Raw genomic sequence first — 12,635 nt, forward strand, 5'->3', positions numbered from 1 at the left:
CCGCACTCCTATCTGTTAATTTCCATTTTCCCCTCCTCCTTCTCTCCTGTATTTTTAACTTCTTTATGCCCATCAGAGTGAAAAGATCATAGTCTTATGCATGGAAGATGCTCAATAAATGTCTGCACAAGAAATGAAAACAAGTATTTAGTTTAAGGAAGGATTTGCTGAAGGATTCCCTACAATTGTGTGTTCCTTTGGTGCAGTGATTTTCAAAATTCTCAGATGTAAAGTCCTTTGCTCAAATGTACTTTTACCTGAAGATTCTATTTGTAACATGTGAAAAACCCACTGTTTTAGTTGGCAGAGAGAATGCAGGCAGAGAGAATGCAGGCCTGAAGCTTTGCAACGTCACTCTCTGCCTTTCCCCACTTTGGTGATGGAGGTTTCATGCAGTGTATTCGGCATACAGTGGGCACATTAAAGGGGCTTCCCAGGTGATGCTAGTGGTAAAGAACCCTCGTGCTAATGCAGGAGATGTAAGAGACAGGGATTCAATCCCTGGGCCAGAAAGAGCCCCTAGAGGGAAGCATGGCAACTCACTCCAGTATTCTTGCCTGGAGAATCCCAGGGACAGAGGAGCCTGGTGGGCCTGGTGGGTTACAGTCCATGGGGTTGCAAAGAGTCAGATGTGACTGAAGCGACTTTGCACACACACACAGGCACATTAAAAATGAGATTTACTTAGAGAAATTATTAGCCACAACTTTTGAAGCTTACATCACTTGCATTTAGATAGCTTGATTATCACGGCTGTTTCTCATTTCTAAAACTTGTTTACAGTGTTGACATTTACTGCCATTAGTGGGTAGCTTTTCAATTCAGGTCAGCTTCAATAGGAGGAATATAACAATCAAACACAAAGTGGTGTCTGAACTCTCCTCTTACTTGAGAAGGGTTGGCAGGGCAACCGGATGGAGCTGTTCTCATCCAGTTTCAGAGTATAGTAAAGAATGATAAATACATTGTCATACATGAGAAAGAAGAGCCGCTTCCATTAATCCGGTGCCTTTGATGATGAAGGAACACAGAAACGTTGTTTCCTCAATCCTCAAAGATGTTTTATTAAGACACAAAGCCTCATCAAACCTGCTTTTCTTTGCTTCCCTGTTAAAGCACCAGTGACTGCATAGGATGAATTCGGATGATGTTATTTGCTGGTTGCTAGGTTTTTTCCCCTCCTGTTGTTCTCACTTATTCTCTCACTTTTGCTCCTGCTGCATTTCCTTTGTTGGGATGCCTGATGAATATTTGTAATCCTTGTGTCAGATTTACATGAGCCTGGGTTACCTTTAGAGCATCACAGCCATAGAAGCCAACAGAAATTCATATAATTCCCTCCCAGAAAGCTGAGGAAACTTATTTGCTGGACACTGGAGTGTCTGTCCCCTGCTCACCCCCATGGTGGGTTAGCTATTGTGAATCAAAGGAGTTGATTTACTTAAAGTAAAACAAACCTCTTCCAATGCCCACAGCTTCTTCCAAAATTTACCAGTTTTATCCAGCCTCCAGCCTCACCCTTCACACCACCCTGCCTCCAAAGGAAACCTTGTTGCTTCTGCTGTAGAAGGGAAGAAAAACAGACAAGAGTGAATGCTTAAAACGTCCACCCCTCTCAAGTCCAGATTTGTTTTGATCTTAAACTTTTACCTTTATTTTTTCGACTTCTTTTCAGAAAAGAAAGGTTCTTACTTCATTATCTTGATTCTCTCTCTTCCTGTGACCTTTTGCACCCCTCATCTACCAATTATTCTTTTTGACACTTCAATTTGCAGTCTCTTCTCGGGCTTGATCTCTTTCTCTGTCAAACCCTAAACTGAAAATGTGTGTGGGCTGGCTTTACCATCTCAAAATACTAGAAAATGTCTTCCTTTAATGCCGAACTTCTCCAAAGAAATATCTCCCTATATTGACTCCTTTGTCCCAGTTGCTAATCCCCTAGATGCGGCTTCCGACCCCACTGTTATGCACAAGCTTTCTCTATTAATAAAGGTCACTGGTTGCCTATTTATTGTCATGTCTGTTCTTTCCTTCTTAGCCTTAAAGTTATACAGTCTCTATAGTATTTGGCTCTTTTAACCACTCTTCCTTCTTTCTTTAATTTTTATTGGCCATTAGTTGATTTACAATGTTATGTCAGTTTCTGCTGTTACACTTATACGTATATCTACCCTTTAGATTCTTTGCTCACGTAGGCCACGACAGAGCATTGAGTAGAGTTCCCTGTGCTGCATAGTAGGTCCTTATTAGTTATTTTACGTATAGTAGTTTGTATATGTCGTTCCCAATCTTTCAATTTATCCTTTCTCCCACTTTCCCTCCACGGGCTTCCCAGGTGGCACTAGTGGTAAAGAACCCACCTGCCAATGCAGGAGACACAAGAGACGTAAGTTCTATCCTGGACTGGGGGGATCTCCTGGAGAAGGCCATGGGAACCCACTCCAGTATTCTCATCTGGAGAATCTCATGGACAGAGGAGCCCAGTGGGCTACAGTCCATAGGGTCAGAAAGAGTCAAACACAAAACTAAACAACTTAGTACACACCATCTTTCCCTCATACATTTGTTTCCTATGTCTTCTTTATCTTTCTAAAAACAATTTCTCCTCTAAATACTGTACAGCTACATTGATCAGGGGCCTGCAAGGGGCTTACCCTCTTGCAGTAGGTTAACTAATCAAGTAGGGTAACTAATGAAGGTTAATGTGAGACTGTTTACAAAGGTGTGAGCAGGGTTAAGAGAATAACAATAAAGGGTGGTGACGTTCCCTGGGGCTACCACATCCTTAAACCATTACTGGAATGGAAAAGTAGGAAGTCAAGAGATACCTGGAGTAACAGGCAAATTCGGCTTTGGGGTACAAAATGAAGCAGGGCAAAGGCTAAGAGAGTTTTGCCAAGAGAACCCACTGGTCATAGCAAACACCCTCTTCCAACAACAGAAGAGAAGACTCTACACGTGGACAGTACTAGATGGTCAATACCGAAATCAGACTGATTATATTCTTTGAAGCCAAAATTGGAGAAGCTCTATATAGTCAGCAAAAAATACTGGGAGCTAACTGTGGCTCAGATCATGAACTCCTTATTGCCAAATTCAAAATTAAATTGAAGAAAGTAGGGAAAACCACCAGACCATTCAGGTATACCTAAATTAAATCCCTTACGATTATACAGTGGAAGTGACAAATAGATTCAAGGGATTAGATCTGATAGACAGAGTGCCTGAAGAACTATGGATGGAGGTTCGTGACATTGTACAGGAGGCAGGGATCAAGACCATCCCCAAGAAAAAGAAATGCAAAAAGGCAAAATGGTTGTCTGAGGAGGCCTTACAAATAGCTGAGAAAAGAAGAGAAGTAAAAGGCAAAGGAGAAAAGGAAAGATATACCCATTTGAATGCAGAGTTCCAAAGAATAGCAAGGAGAGATAAGAAAGCCTTCATCAGTGATCAATGCAAAGAAATAGAGGAAAACAATAGAATGAGAAAGACTAGAGATCTCTTCAAGAAAATGAGAGATACCAAGGGAACATTTCATGCAAAGATGTGCACAATATAGGATAGAAATGGTATGTCTCTAACAGAAGCAGAAGATATTAAAAAGAGGTGGCAAGAATACACAGAAGAACCGTATAAGAAAGATCTTCATGACCCAGATAACCATAATGGTGTGATCACTCACCTAGAGCCAGACATCCTGGAATGTGAAGTCAAGTGGGCCTTAGAAAGCATCACTATGAACAAAACTAGTAGAGGTGACGGAATTCTAGTTGAGCTATTTCAAATCCTAAAAGATGATGCTGTGAAAAGGCTGCACTCAATAGGCTTAGCAAATTTGGAAGACTCAGCAGTGGCCACAGGACTGGAAAAGGTCAGTTTTCATCCCAATCCCAAAGAAAGGCAATGCCAAAGAATGCTCAAACTACTGCACAACTGCTCTCATCTCACACGCTAGCAAAGTGATGCTCAACATTCTCTTAGCCAGGCTTCAACAGTACGTGAACCGAGAACTTCCAGATGTCCAAACTGGATTTAGAAAAGGCAGAGGAACCAGAGATCAAATTGCCAACATCCACTGGATCATCAGAAAAACAAGGAAATTCCAGAAAAACATCTACTTCTGCCTTATTGACTATGCTAAAGCCTTTGACTGTGTGGATCACAACAAACTGTGGAAAATTCTTAAAGAGATGGGAATACCAGACCACGTGACCTGCCTCCTGAGAAATCTGTATGCAGGTCAAGAAACAACAGTTGGAACTGGACATGGAATAACACACTGGTTCCAAATCAGGAAAAGAATATGTCAAGGCTGTATATTGTCACCCTGCTTATTTAACTTCTATGCAGAGTGCATCATGTGAAATGCCCAGCTGGAAGAAGCACAAGCTGGAATCAAGATTGCCAGGAGAAATATCAATAACCTCAGAAACGCAGATGACACAACCCTTATGGCGGAAAGCGAAGAAGAACTAGAGTCTCTTGTTGAAAGTGAAAGAAGAGAGTGAAAAAACTGACTTAAACCTCAGTGTTCAGAAAACTAAGATCATGACATCCAGTCCAATCACTTCATGGCAAATAGATGGGGAAACAATGGAAACAGTGACAGACTTTATTTTGGGGGCTCCAAAGTCACTGCAGATGGTGACTGCAGCTGTGAAATTAAAAGATGCTTGCTCCTTGGAAGGAACTATGATCAACCTAGACAGTATATTAAAAGGCAGAGACATTATTTTGCCAACAAAGTTCCGTCTAGTCAAAGCTATGGTTTTTCCAGTAGCCATGTATGGATGTGAGAGTTGGACTATAAAGAAAGCTGAGTGCAGTAGAATTGATGCTTTTGAACTGTGGTGTTGGAGAAGACTCTTGAGAATCCCTTGGACTGCAAGGAGATCCATCCAGTCCATCCTAAAGGAAATCAGTCCTGAATATTCATTGGAAGGATTGATGCAGAAACTGAAACTCCAGTACTTTGGCCACCTGATGCTAATAACTGACTCATTGGAAAAGACCCTGATGCTGAGCGAGATTGAAGGCGGGAGGCGAAGGGGCTGACAAAGGATGAGATGGTTGGACTGCATCACTGACTCAATGGACATGAGTTTGAGTAGGCTTTGGGAGTCAGTGATGGACAATGAAGCCTGGTGTGGTGCAATCCACGTGGTCACAAAGAGTTGGACACAACCAAGTGACTGAACTGAACTGCCACACCCAGGGAACTCTCTTCGAAGTTGAGTAGGTAACAGGAGTTATGTTGTGTTGGAGTTCCTTTGGCAAAGGAACATGGCCAACCTTGGCTCCCTGGGAGGGAAAGATCTGGGAGAGTATATCTCTGCTCCCCTCATCTGCTATCTGTGGTCATGGCCAGACTCAGTTGGAAGCTAGGGGGGTGGTGTGGGTTTGATGTAGTCCCTAAGGACCAGCTTCCTCAGGGCACAGAACACATCAGAGAAACAGGGTAACTGACATGACACATTCAGCAGTGTAAACATGAATGCATGTTTACAAAATAAGTGCAGAATATATGGAGTAACAACACAACACCTGCTTATACACCCTTTCTCTTACCCTCAGAGTGAAAGCTGGCTTCAGGTATCTGCTTACCTGGATTTCCTCTTTCACTTAACCACTGGCCCCTGAGAATTTCTTAATTGTCTGCTAGCTCCTTGATATATATTATTTATATTTTGCCCAGCATTCTTTGCTCTTTTCAGTAGAAGAGTTCCTCAGTGTGTCTCATCTGAGAATCTGCTAGATACAGAAGCTCCTTGTTCCTTTTCAGACTGCTTTTATCCTTGGCTTCTTACTGTGGCAAGGTGGAATTTTCACCTCGCTGCTTATTGCACTTTTTATTCTCACAGGTAGAAGAAGTCAACTTTGGCTTTTGGTAAGACAGAGTTAAGAGACAGAGATTTTCGTAAATGTGTAACATACCAAAATTACGCTTATGCTTTGTCCCAATACTCAATGTGAGCAGGAGAAAGGTTGCTTTGTCTTCAGACCTCTTCACTCTCCTGAGCTTCCATCTGCTCTTTCACTCACCTAACGGGCAGTGTTACGTAATTAGAATGCTCCAAACTAAACTCTTCTCTCCATCCAATTCTGCTTCTTGTCCTGTCTTTTCTTCTTTGTGTAGGGCTAGCACTGTCCAGTCAGTCATTAAACTAGACACCTGTGTTAGTAATGGGACTCCTTTTTCATGTACTGGTTATTTCCTGGAGCTTCTGAAGAGCAAATTGCCATTTTTAATATGCAGCATGGCATGTTTCTTCTTTTCTGCTTGGCTGGATGTGGGCACATTGAAGGTAGCTCATTGTAGAGGCTGTTGGGGGTCTCAGAAGTCAAGTTAGACCTTATGGACTTAAAGGTCCTCCCATCTTTTAAAAAATTGTTTTAATTGTGCTTCCCACTCAGTTCTGGCACAGACAATTTATTTGGTCTGTAGTCAGTTTCCTATCATGTGCAGAGGAATGGGGTTATCTAAGACAGAAGTCTGGGTGTGTGTATTCACAGTAATGTGATGACACTGTGTTCATTTCGTAGTCATGCTTTTTCTGTGAACTCTGTATAAGTTACCTCCCATTCTCTTCCAGCCTTGTTCTCACCAGTGATGGTATCTCACACTATGAAATGAACCATGCTTTCTTCACCTGTGTAGCCTTATTTTGTCTGCTTGCATTAATTGATTTTCCTGATATTTTAACATCTTAGTTTTCCTTTATTTTCTTTTATCCCTCACCCTCATCCCACATCCAGTTGGAAATCAGTTCCTATCAATTCTTTCCCCTAAATATGCCTCCGATTATATCTCCTTTTCACTTCTGCCCCAACTCCCTTACATAGGCTCTCATGATTTTCTCCAGCAGACTCCCAGTGATGCATGCTGCATCGACAGTAATCATTTCAGCCTGTAAATCAGACCACAGTGGAGGTCTGTGTAAGAATGTGGGGTAGACCTGTAAGTGGGGTAGATGGTGTCTCCTCCCACAACTGCCATCTAATGTTGGCATCTGTACTCTTGGAGAGAGTTACTGGGAACATCTCAATTTACCCAAGTGATCTCTAAGTCCATTGGAATTCCTGGGTTACCTTGTAGTTTTCACGGGCCTGCACATACATGGCCTAGTATTGGAGGACCTCGTTGTTGTTTAGCTGCTAAGTCGTATCCGACTCTTTTGGGACCCCATGGACTGTTGCCTGGCAGGCTCCTCTGTCCATGGGATTCTGCAGGCAAGAATACTAGAGTGGGTTGCCATTTCCTTCTCCAGGGGAATCTTCCTGACCCAGGGATCAAACCCACGTCTCCTGCACTGGCAAGTGGATTCTTTAGTACTGAGCCACCAGGGAAGCCAGGTCCTCGTTACTCCTCAAATCATTACCGTGGCATTGAGTTGCAGTTTTAACCAGTCAGATTACAGTTGTATTTCTGTAAGAGCCAATACACAGAGGAATGAGTCCTGAGGAGGAGCATTCCTCCTCCTTTATGCAGAGACATCTCCCTTTATGCCAGACATTTTTCTTTCCTCCACTACAGAGTCAGAGGCGTATTTAGATTTATTACTACTGATCTATTTCACTTCAAAGCCAGTAAACCTGTGTTGTCTTTACTTCTGTTTTTTTTTTTTTTCCCACAAAGGTAGAGCAAACTGGGGGCTTCCCAGGGAGCACAGTTTTAAAGAATCTGCCTGCCAGTGCAGGAGATGCAGGAGACTCAAGGTTGACCCCTGAGTTGGGAAGATCCCCTGGAGTAGGAAATGGCTACCCACTCCAGTATCCTTGCCTGGGAAATCCCATGGACAGAGGAGTTTGGCGGGCTACAGACCACTGGGTCACAGAGTCGGACACGACTGAGCACCACCCGAGAGAATGGAAGGATAACTCCTAGAAGGCTTGCAGAGAACCCCTTCCCTTAGCCAGCCTTGAGCCGAACTACTCCCACTCTTGAATCCAGAAGCTGCGGATTGTTGTTTCAAACCCAGTAAACGTTGGAGTCGTTTCTTTTCTTGTTATTCCAAATCTCCTTCACATTTTCCTTCTCAGAAATGCTTCATTGTCTCATATTTCTAACTCAGTTTCATCCTCAAATCAAAGGCTTCCTGTCAGCATCCTCTAACTTCTCTCTTTCTCAAACAGCTCTGAGCTCATGGAGACTTATTGCATCCCCAGAACAACTGCAGGTTGAAGACAGGATGCCATTATTAGCTTTGTGTAAGAAGATAGCAAAAGTGAAAGCAGAGTCTGTGTGCCCAAGGTTAAAGAGAGGTCTAAATGCATTTAAAATATTTTAACCAAGAGGGAGTGGAAAAGCTGTCCATACATTTAAAAATAAATTAATTAAAAAAAAAAAGCAGCCGTAGTCTCCAAATCAAGTTAATAGAAAAAAATGTAAATGCCATGATTATGTTCTTCTAAAACAACCAAGCAAATCTGTGAATTTAGGTAATCACGCCCAGGTCTCCTAATGCCTTTGTTAGTCTTCTGTGCTTTACGCCACTTGTTTTTCCTTTGTAAACCCAAATTGTCAATCTGATCATGTCTTAAAAACATCAGATATACTTAAAGTTAAAAAAAAACCTCACAAAAATTTTACTTTCGAATTCCAAGCCAGGGTGAAATTTAATTGCAGTTATAAACCCTCTGAGCAAGGGTTTATCTGGAATTGCCAACATAACCCCAAGTTCAGCAATGCAAATGACACTGCTATAATAAAAGAAATAAAAAAGCTTTCAATATGTTGTCTAAGAACTTGAGCACATTGAAAGTGATTTATAAGCAGGCAGACTAAACATTTAAATGCCTTTCCTAGCAATGGTATATTTTTCAATACAGCAAGCGCTCTCATATATGATTCTGTATTCCGTGACAGCGCTGCTTCTGACAATATAAGTCCTTTCTGATAGGGTAACATTTCCAATCCAAGATTAAAATCTTGGAAACTTGTCAACAGAAAAGGATGATAATATGAGTGAAACTGCAGCTATCAAAGAAAAATGCCTCGCAAGTAATTTCTGTAATGGTCAACTTCTAGTAATTTTCCCTTCCCCTTTTACTCTTAAGTAAAGGGGTTGGCCTGAAGGTCATTTTAATATTTTGGATAAGTACAGTTACAAACCAGAAATTCATGAACACAGGGAAAAGTGAGTCATTTAATACCAGAAAAATCAACTTTTTACATTGCCTTTCTTATTTCCATTTCTAATGCAGACCATAGGGAATATTTTTCTTCTGATGAATAGGGGTTTAAGCAATGAGTTGACAATAAACCCTTGAACTTCACGAGGCACTAAAAATTAGAGGATCAGAGAGTCTTAAGTTTTCTTGAGTATATTTCCATAATTTTTTTCTGTTACTTTATTTAATCTTTCACTACTCCAGAGACTAGAACTGAGTGACCTACTAGGTCTTTTCCATTTTTTTCTTATAATTCTCTTTTTCTGTTTAGGATGTGGGTGATCTCTTTAATCTCTGGTGTGCCCTTGGCTATACCACAGGTAAATTGGGGTGATTCTCAGTTTTACTAGCTACACAGGATGGAGTATTGTGGGCCAAAGAGTATGTCTAAAAAAGTTCAAAACATTTATACACTTTTATTACTGTGATATTTCTAAATTATTTTATTCCCATCACACACTATGGTAGCTAAAATGAATTTCAAAGTCTAATTTCTTATTTTTCCTTTGGTTGGATATATCTTGCCTTTATAATATTCTTTTCTTCCCTGAATACTCAGCATTCTCCTTATCATGGTTCTGAGTATTTCAAATCACAAATACACACACATACACAAACATTCTGTTTCTTCCTCAAAACTTATGTTTTCATTTATTTGATGATAAATCAAGTATAATTCAACACTTAATTATTAACTATCTACTAGTCTCCGTCATTCAGGCCCTGCACTGTCCCTGGGGGATGCACTACTAAATTAGATGTGCACTTGTTTCAGGTAGCTCAAGGTCTGATAAAGGAGCTAGATGTGTTTGTTAGTCATCAGATTTCAGAGTAATGGTCCTAGGGGAGGGATAAATAGACAGGCTCATAAAGGACCAACGTACCCAGTGTCAGGGGTCAGAGAAGTCTCCCTACAGCAGTGCTTTTCAAAGTGTGGTCCTTGAATTATAGCATCATATCACCTGGGAGCTTGTCAGAAACACAAACTCTGAGGCTCCATCCCAGATGTACTAAATCAAAAACTCTAGGGATGGTCTTTTGTCTGTTTTGCAATAAGCCCCCTGGATGGTTCTGATACATGCTCAGGTTTAATAACCACTACCTCAGAGTCAGTAACAACTTTGTAAGGAAAAGATGCTTTCTTTACTATCAGGCTCATTTACATAATTGATACCTCTTGATAATTAAGTCGTCTAAGATCTCTTATTCTTCTCTTTGTCTCTAAACTGTACTGAAAAAGTGCAACAGCTTCCATTTTAAACAACTGTTACTTACATATACTTTCCCTGTCCACACACAGTTAAATGGTTTAAAGGTAGAAGACAAATAATTAATTACATTAGAGTTACACAATGCAAAAACATCATTAACAACAACAACCTGATTCTTTTGAAAACAAAATAGGCCCAATTGTCCAAATTAATCAAATGAGTCATCCTAGAAATCTAGTTTGGTTTGTGAATGTGAGAACATTTGTGTCCTAGTACTCAATATTCTGAAGCACCATTCTGTTTCTTGGAGATGATGAAGCAGCCAAGAGTCCATTCTTATCCCTATGCAACAAGAGTAGAATTCATATCTTCTTGCCCCACACCCTCTTTCCATGGGAGTGAAGGCAAATGGAAGAAATGAAATAAACTAGACAAGAGCTGAACTAAATTGAGTGACGTTTTAATTATATGCCTTCCTTATAAGTTGCTGAGTTGCACTATAAAAGTGTCCCTCTTTTTATAGTTTTACGTTATAAGTAAAATGATTTGTTGTTGCTCAGTTGCTCAGTTGTGTCCAGCTCTTTGCGACCCCATGGACTGCAGCACACCAGGCTTCCCTGTCCTTCATTATGTTGCAGAGTTTGCTCAAACTCGTGTCCATTGAGTCGATGATGCCGTCCAACCAACTCAAGTAAAATGATGGAATTTATTTTTTGATAAGACTATATACTTATCCTTGTGTACAAAAACCAACTGTATACAACTCCTGGTGAATTGTTTTATAAAGAATTATCAGTGAAAGTCAGGGAAGTCTGACGTGCTGCCATCCGGAGGGTCGCAAGAGTCGGACACAACTTAGCAACTGAACAACAGCAACAGTTTGAAAATGAAATGGGCATCTTAAAAAACAAAACTCAAAGTTGTCCATGGGCAGCGGTGCTGGCGGCGGGGCGTTGCGACGGCCGGCGCGGGCTGTCTCCGGAGCGCACTCTGCCGGCCAGGCTCACAGCCCTGGCCGACCGTCGTGCGGCCGGCGCCGCGTCTGTGAGTGAGACCTTCGTGGGCTGCAGGGCTTTTTGGCTGCAGGACATCCGAGAGGAAATCCGAAAAGCTGTACAAAGTTTAGAACAAACAGCTCGAGAGATTTTAACTCTACTGCAAGGGGTCCATCTGGGTGCTGGGTTTCAGGACATTCCAAAGAGGCGTTTGAAAGCTGGAGAACATTTTGGTACAGTAAAAACACATCTAATGTCTTTGAGGAGAAGGCAATGGCACCCCTCTCCAGTACTCTTGCCTGGAAAATCCCACGGGCAGAGGAGCCTGGTAGGCTGCAGTCCATGGGGTCGCAAAGAGTCAGACACGACTGAGCGACTTCACGTTCACTTTTCAGTTTCGTGCATTAGAGAAGGCAATGGCAACCCACTCCAGTGTTCTTGCCTGGAGAATCCCAGGGATGGGAGCCTGGTGGGCTGCCGTCTGTGGGGTCGCACAGAGTCGGACACACTGAAGCGACTGAGCAGCAGCAGCAGCAACGTCTTTGAAGACCAAGTTTCCTGCGGAACAGTGTTACAGGTTTCACGAGCACTGGAGGTTTGTGCTGCAGTTCTTGGTCTTCTTGGCAGCGTTTGTTGTGTACTTGGAGTCCGAAACCATAGTGACCCGAGAAGCGGTTACCGAGATCCTTGGCATTGAGCCTGATCAGGAGAAGGGATCTCACTTGGATGTGGAAGATTATCTCTCGGGAGTTCTCATTCTCGCTAGTGAACTGTCGAGGTTGTCCATGGACAGCATGACCGCCGGAGACTACTCCCGGCCCCTGCACATCTCCACCTTCATCAAACGAGCTGGATTCCGGCTTCTGCCTCCTCAGCCTCAAAAACGATGCCCTGAGGAAGTGCTATGACGGCCTGAAGTACGATGTGAAGAGAGTGGAGGAAGTGGTCTATGATCTCCCTCTGGGGCTTCAACGGGGAGCCGGCAGCAGCCTGCGTGAAGCAGGGGCGCCTCCGGCCCTGCTGACCCCAGCGGTGCCCACCAGGCCCACTCCAGCGCCTGCCATAGTAGTTAGAATGCCCCGTCATTTCTTAACCGGTTGTGTGGTGTTTCAGAGTTGAAACACTTTTTAGGGGGTGACAGAATAGCCTTTACAAGGATAGGTTTTTCTTTGTTGTTTTCAGTGAATTTGCTCTGTAACTCAGTATATACTCCAGTTTTGTCAGAAAACATCCATGTCCATCTCTTGGTAAAGTTCTT

The 12,635-nt window shown here is 42.3% G+C and overlaps 1 pseudogene; it reads left to right on the forward strand.

Annotated features, from left to right (window-relative positions):
* The window catches only part of LOC133048460 (translin-like), a 155,853-nt pseudogene extending 143,452 nt beyond the window's left edge, over window positions 1-12,401 (forward strand).
* Window positions 12,402-12,635: the final 234 nt, after the last annotated feature.

This window comes from Dama dama, chromosome 29 (genome assembly GCF_033118175.1).
Source record: "Dama dama isolate Ldn47 chromosome 29, ASM3311817v1, whole genome shotgun sequence".
NCBI lineage: Eukaryota > Metazoa > Chordata > Mammalia > Artiodactyla > Cervidae > Dama > Dama dama.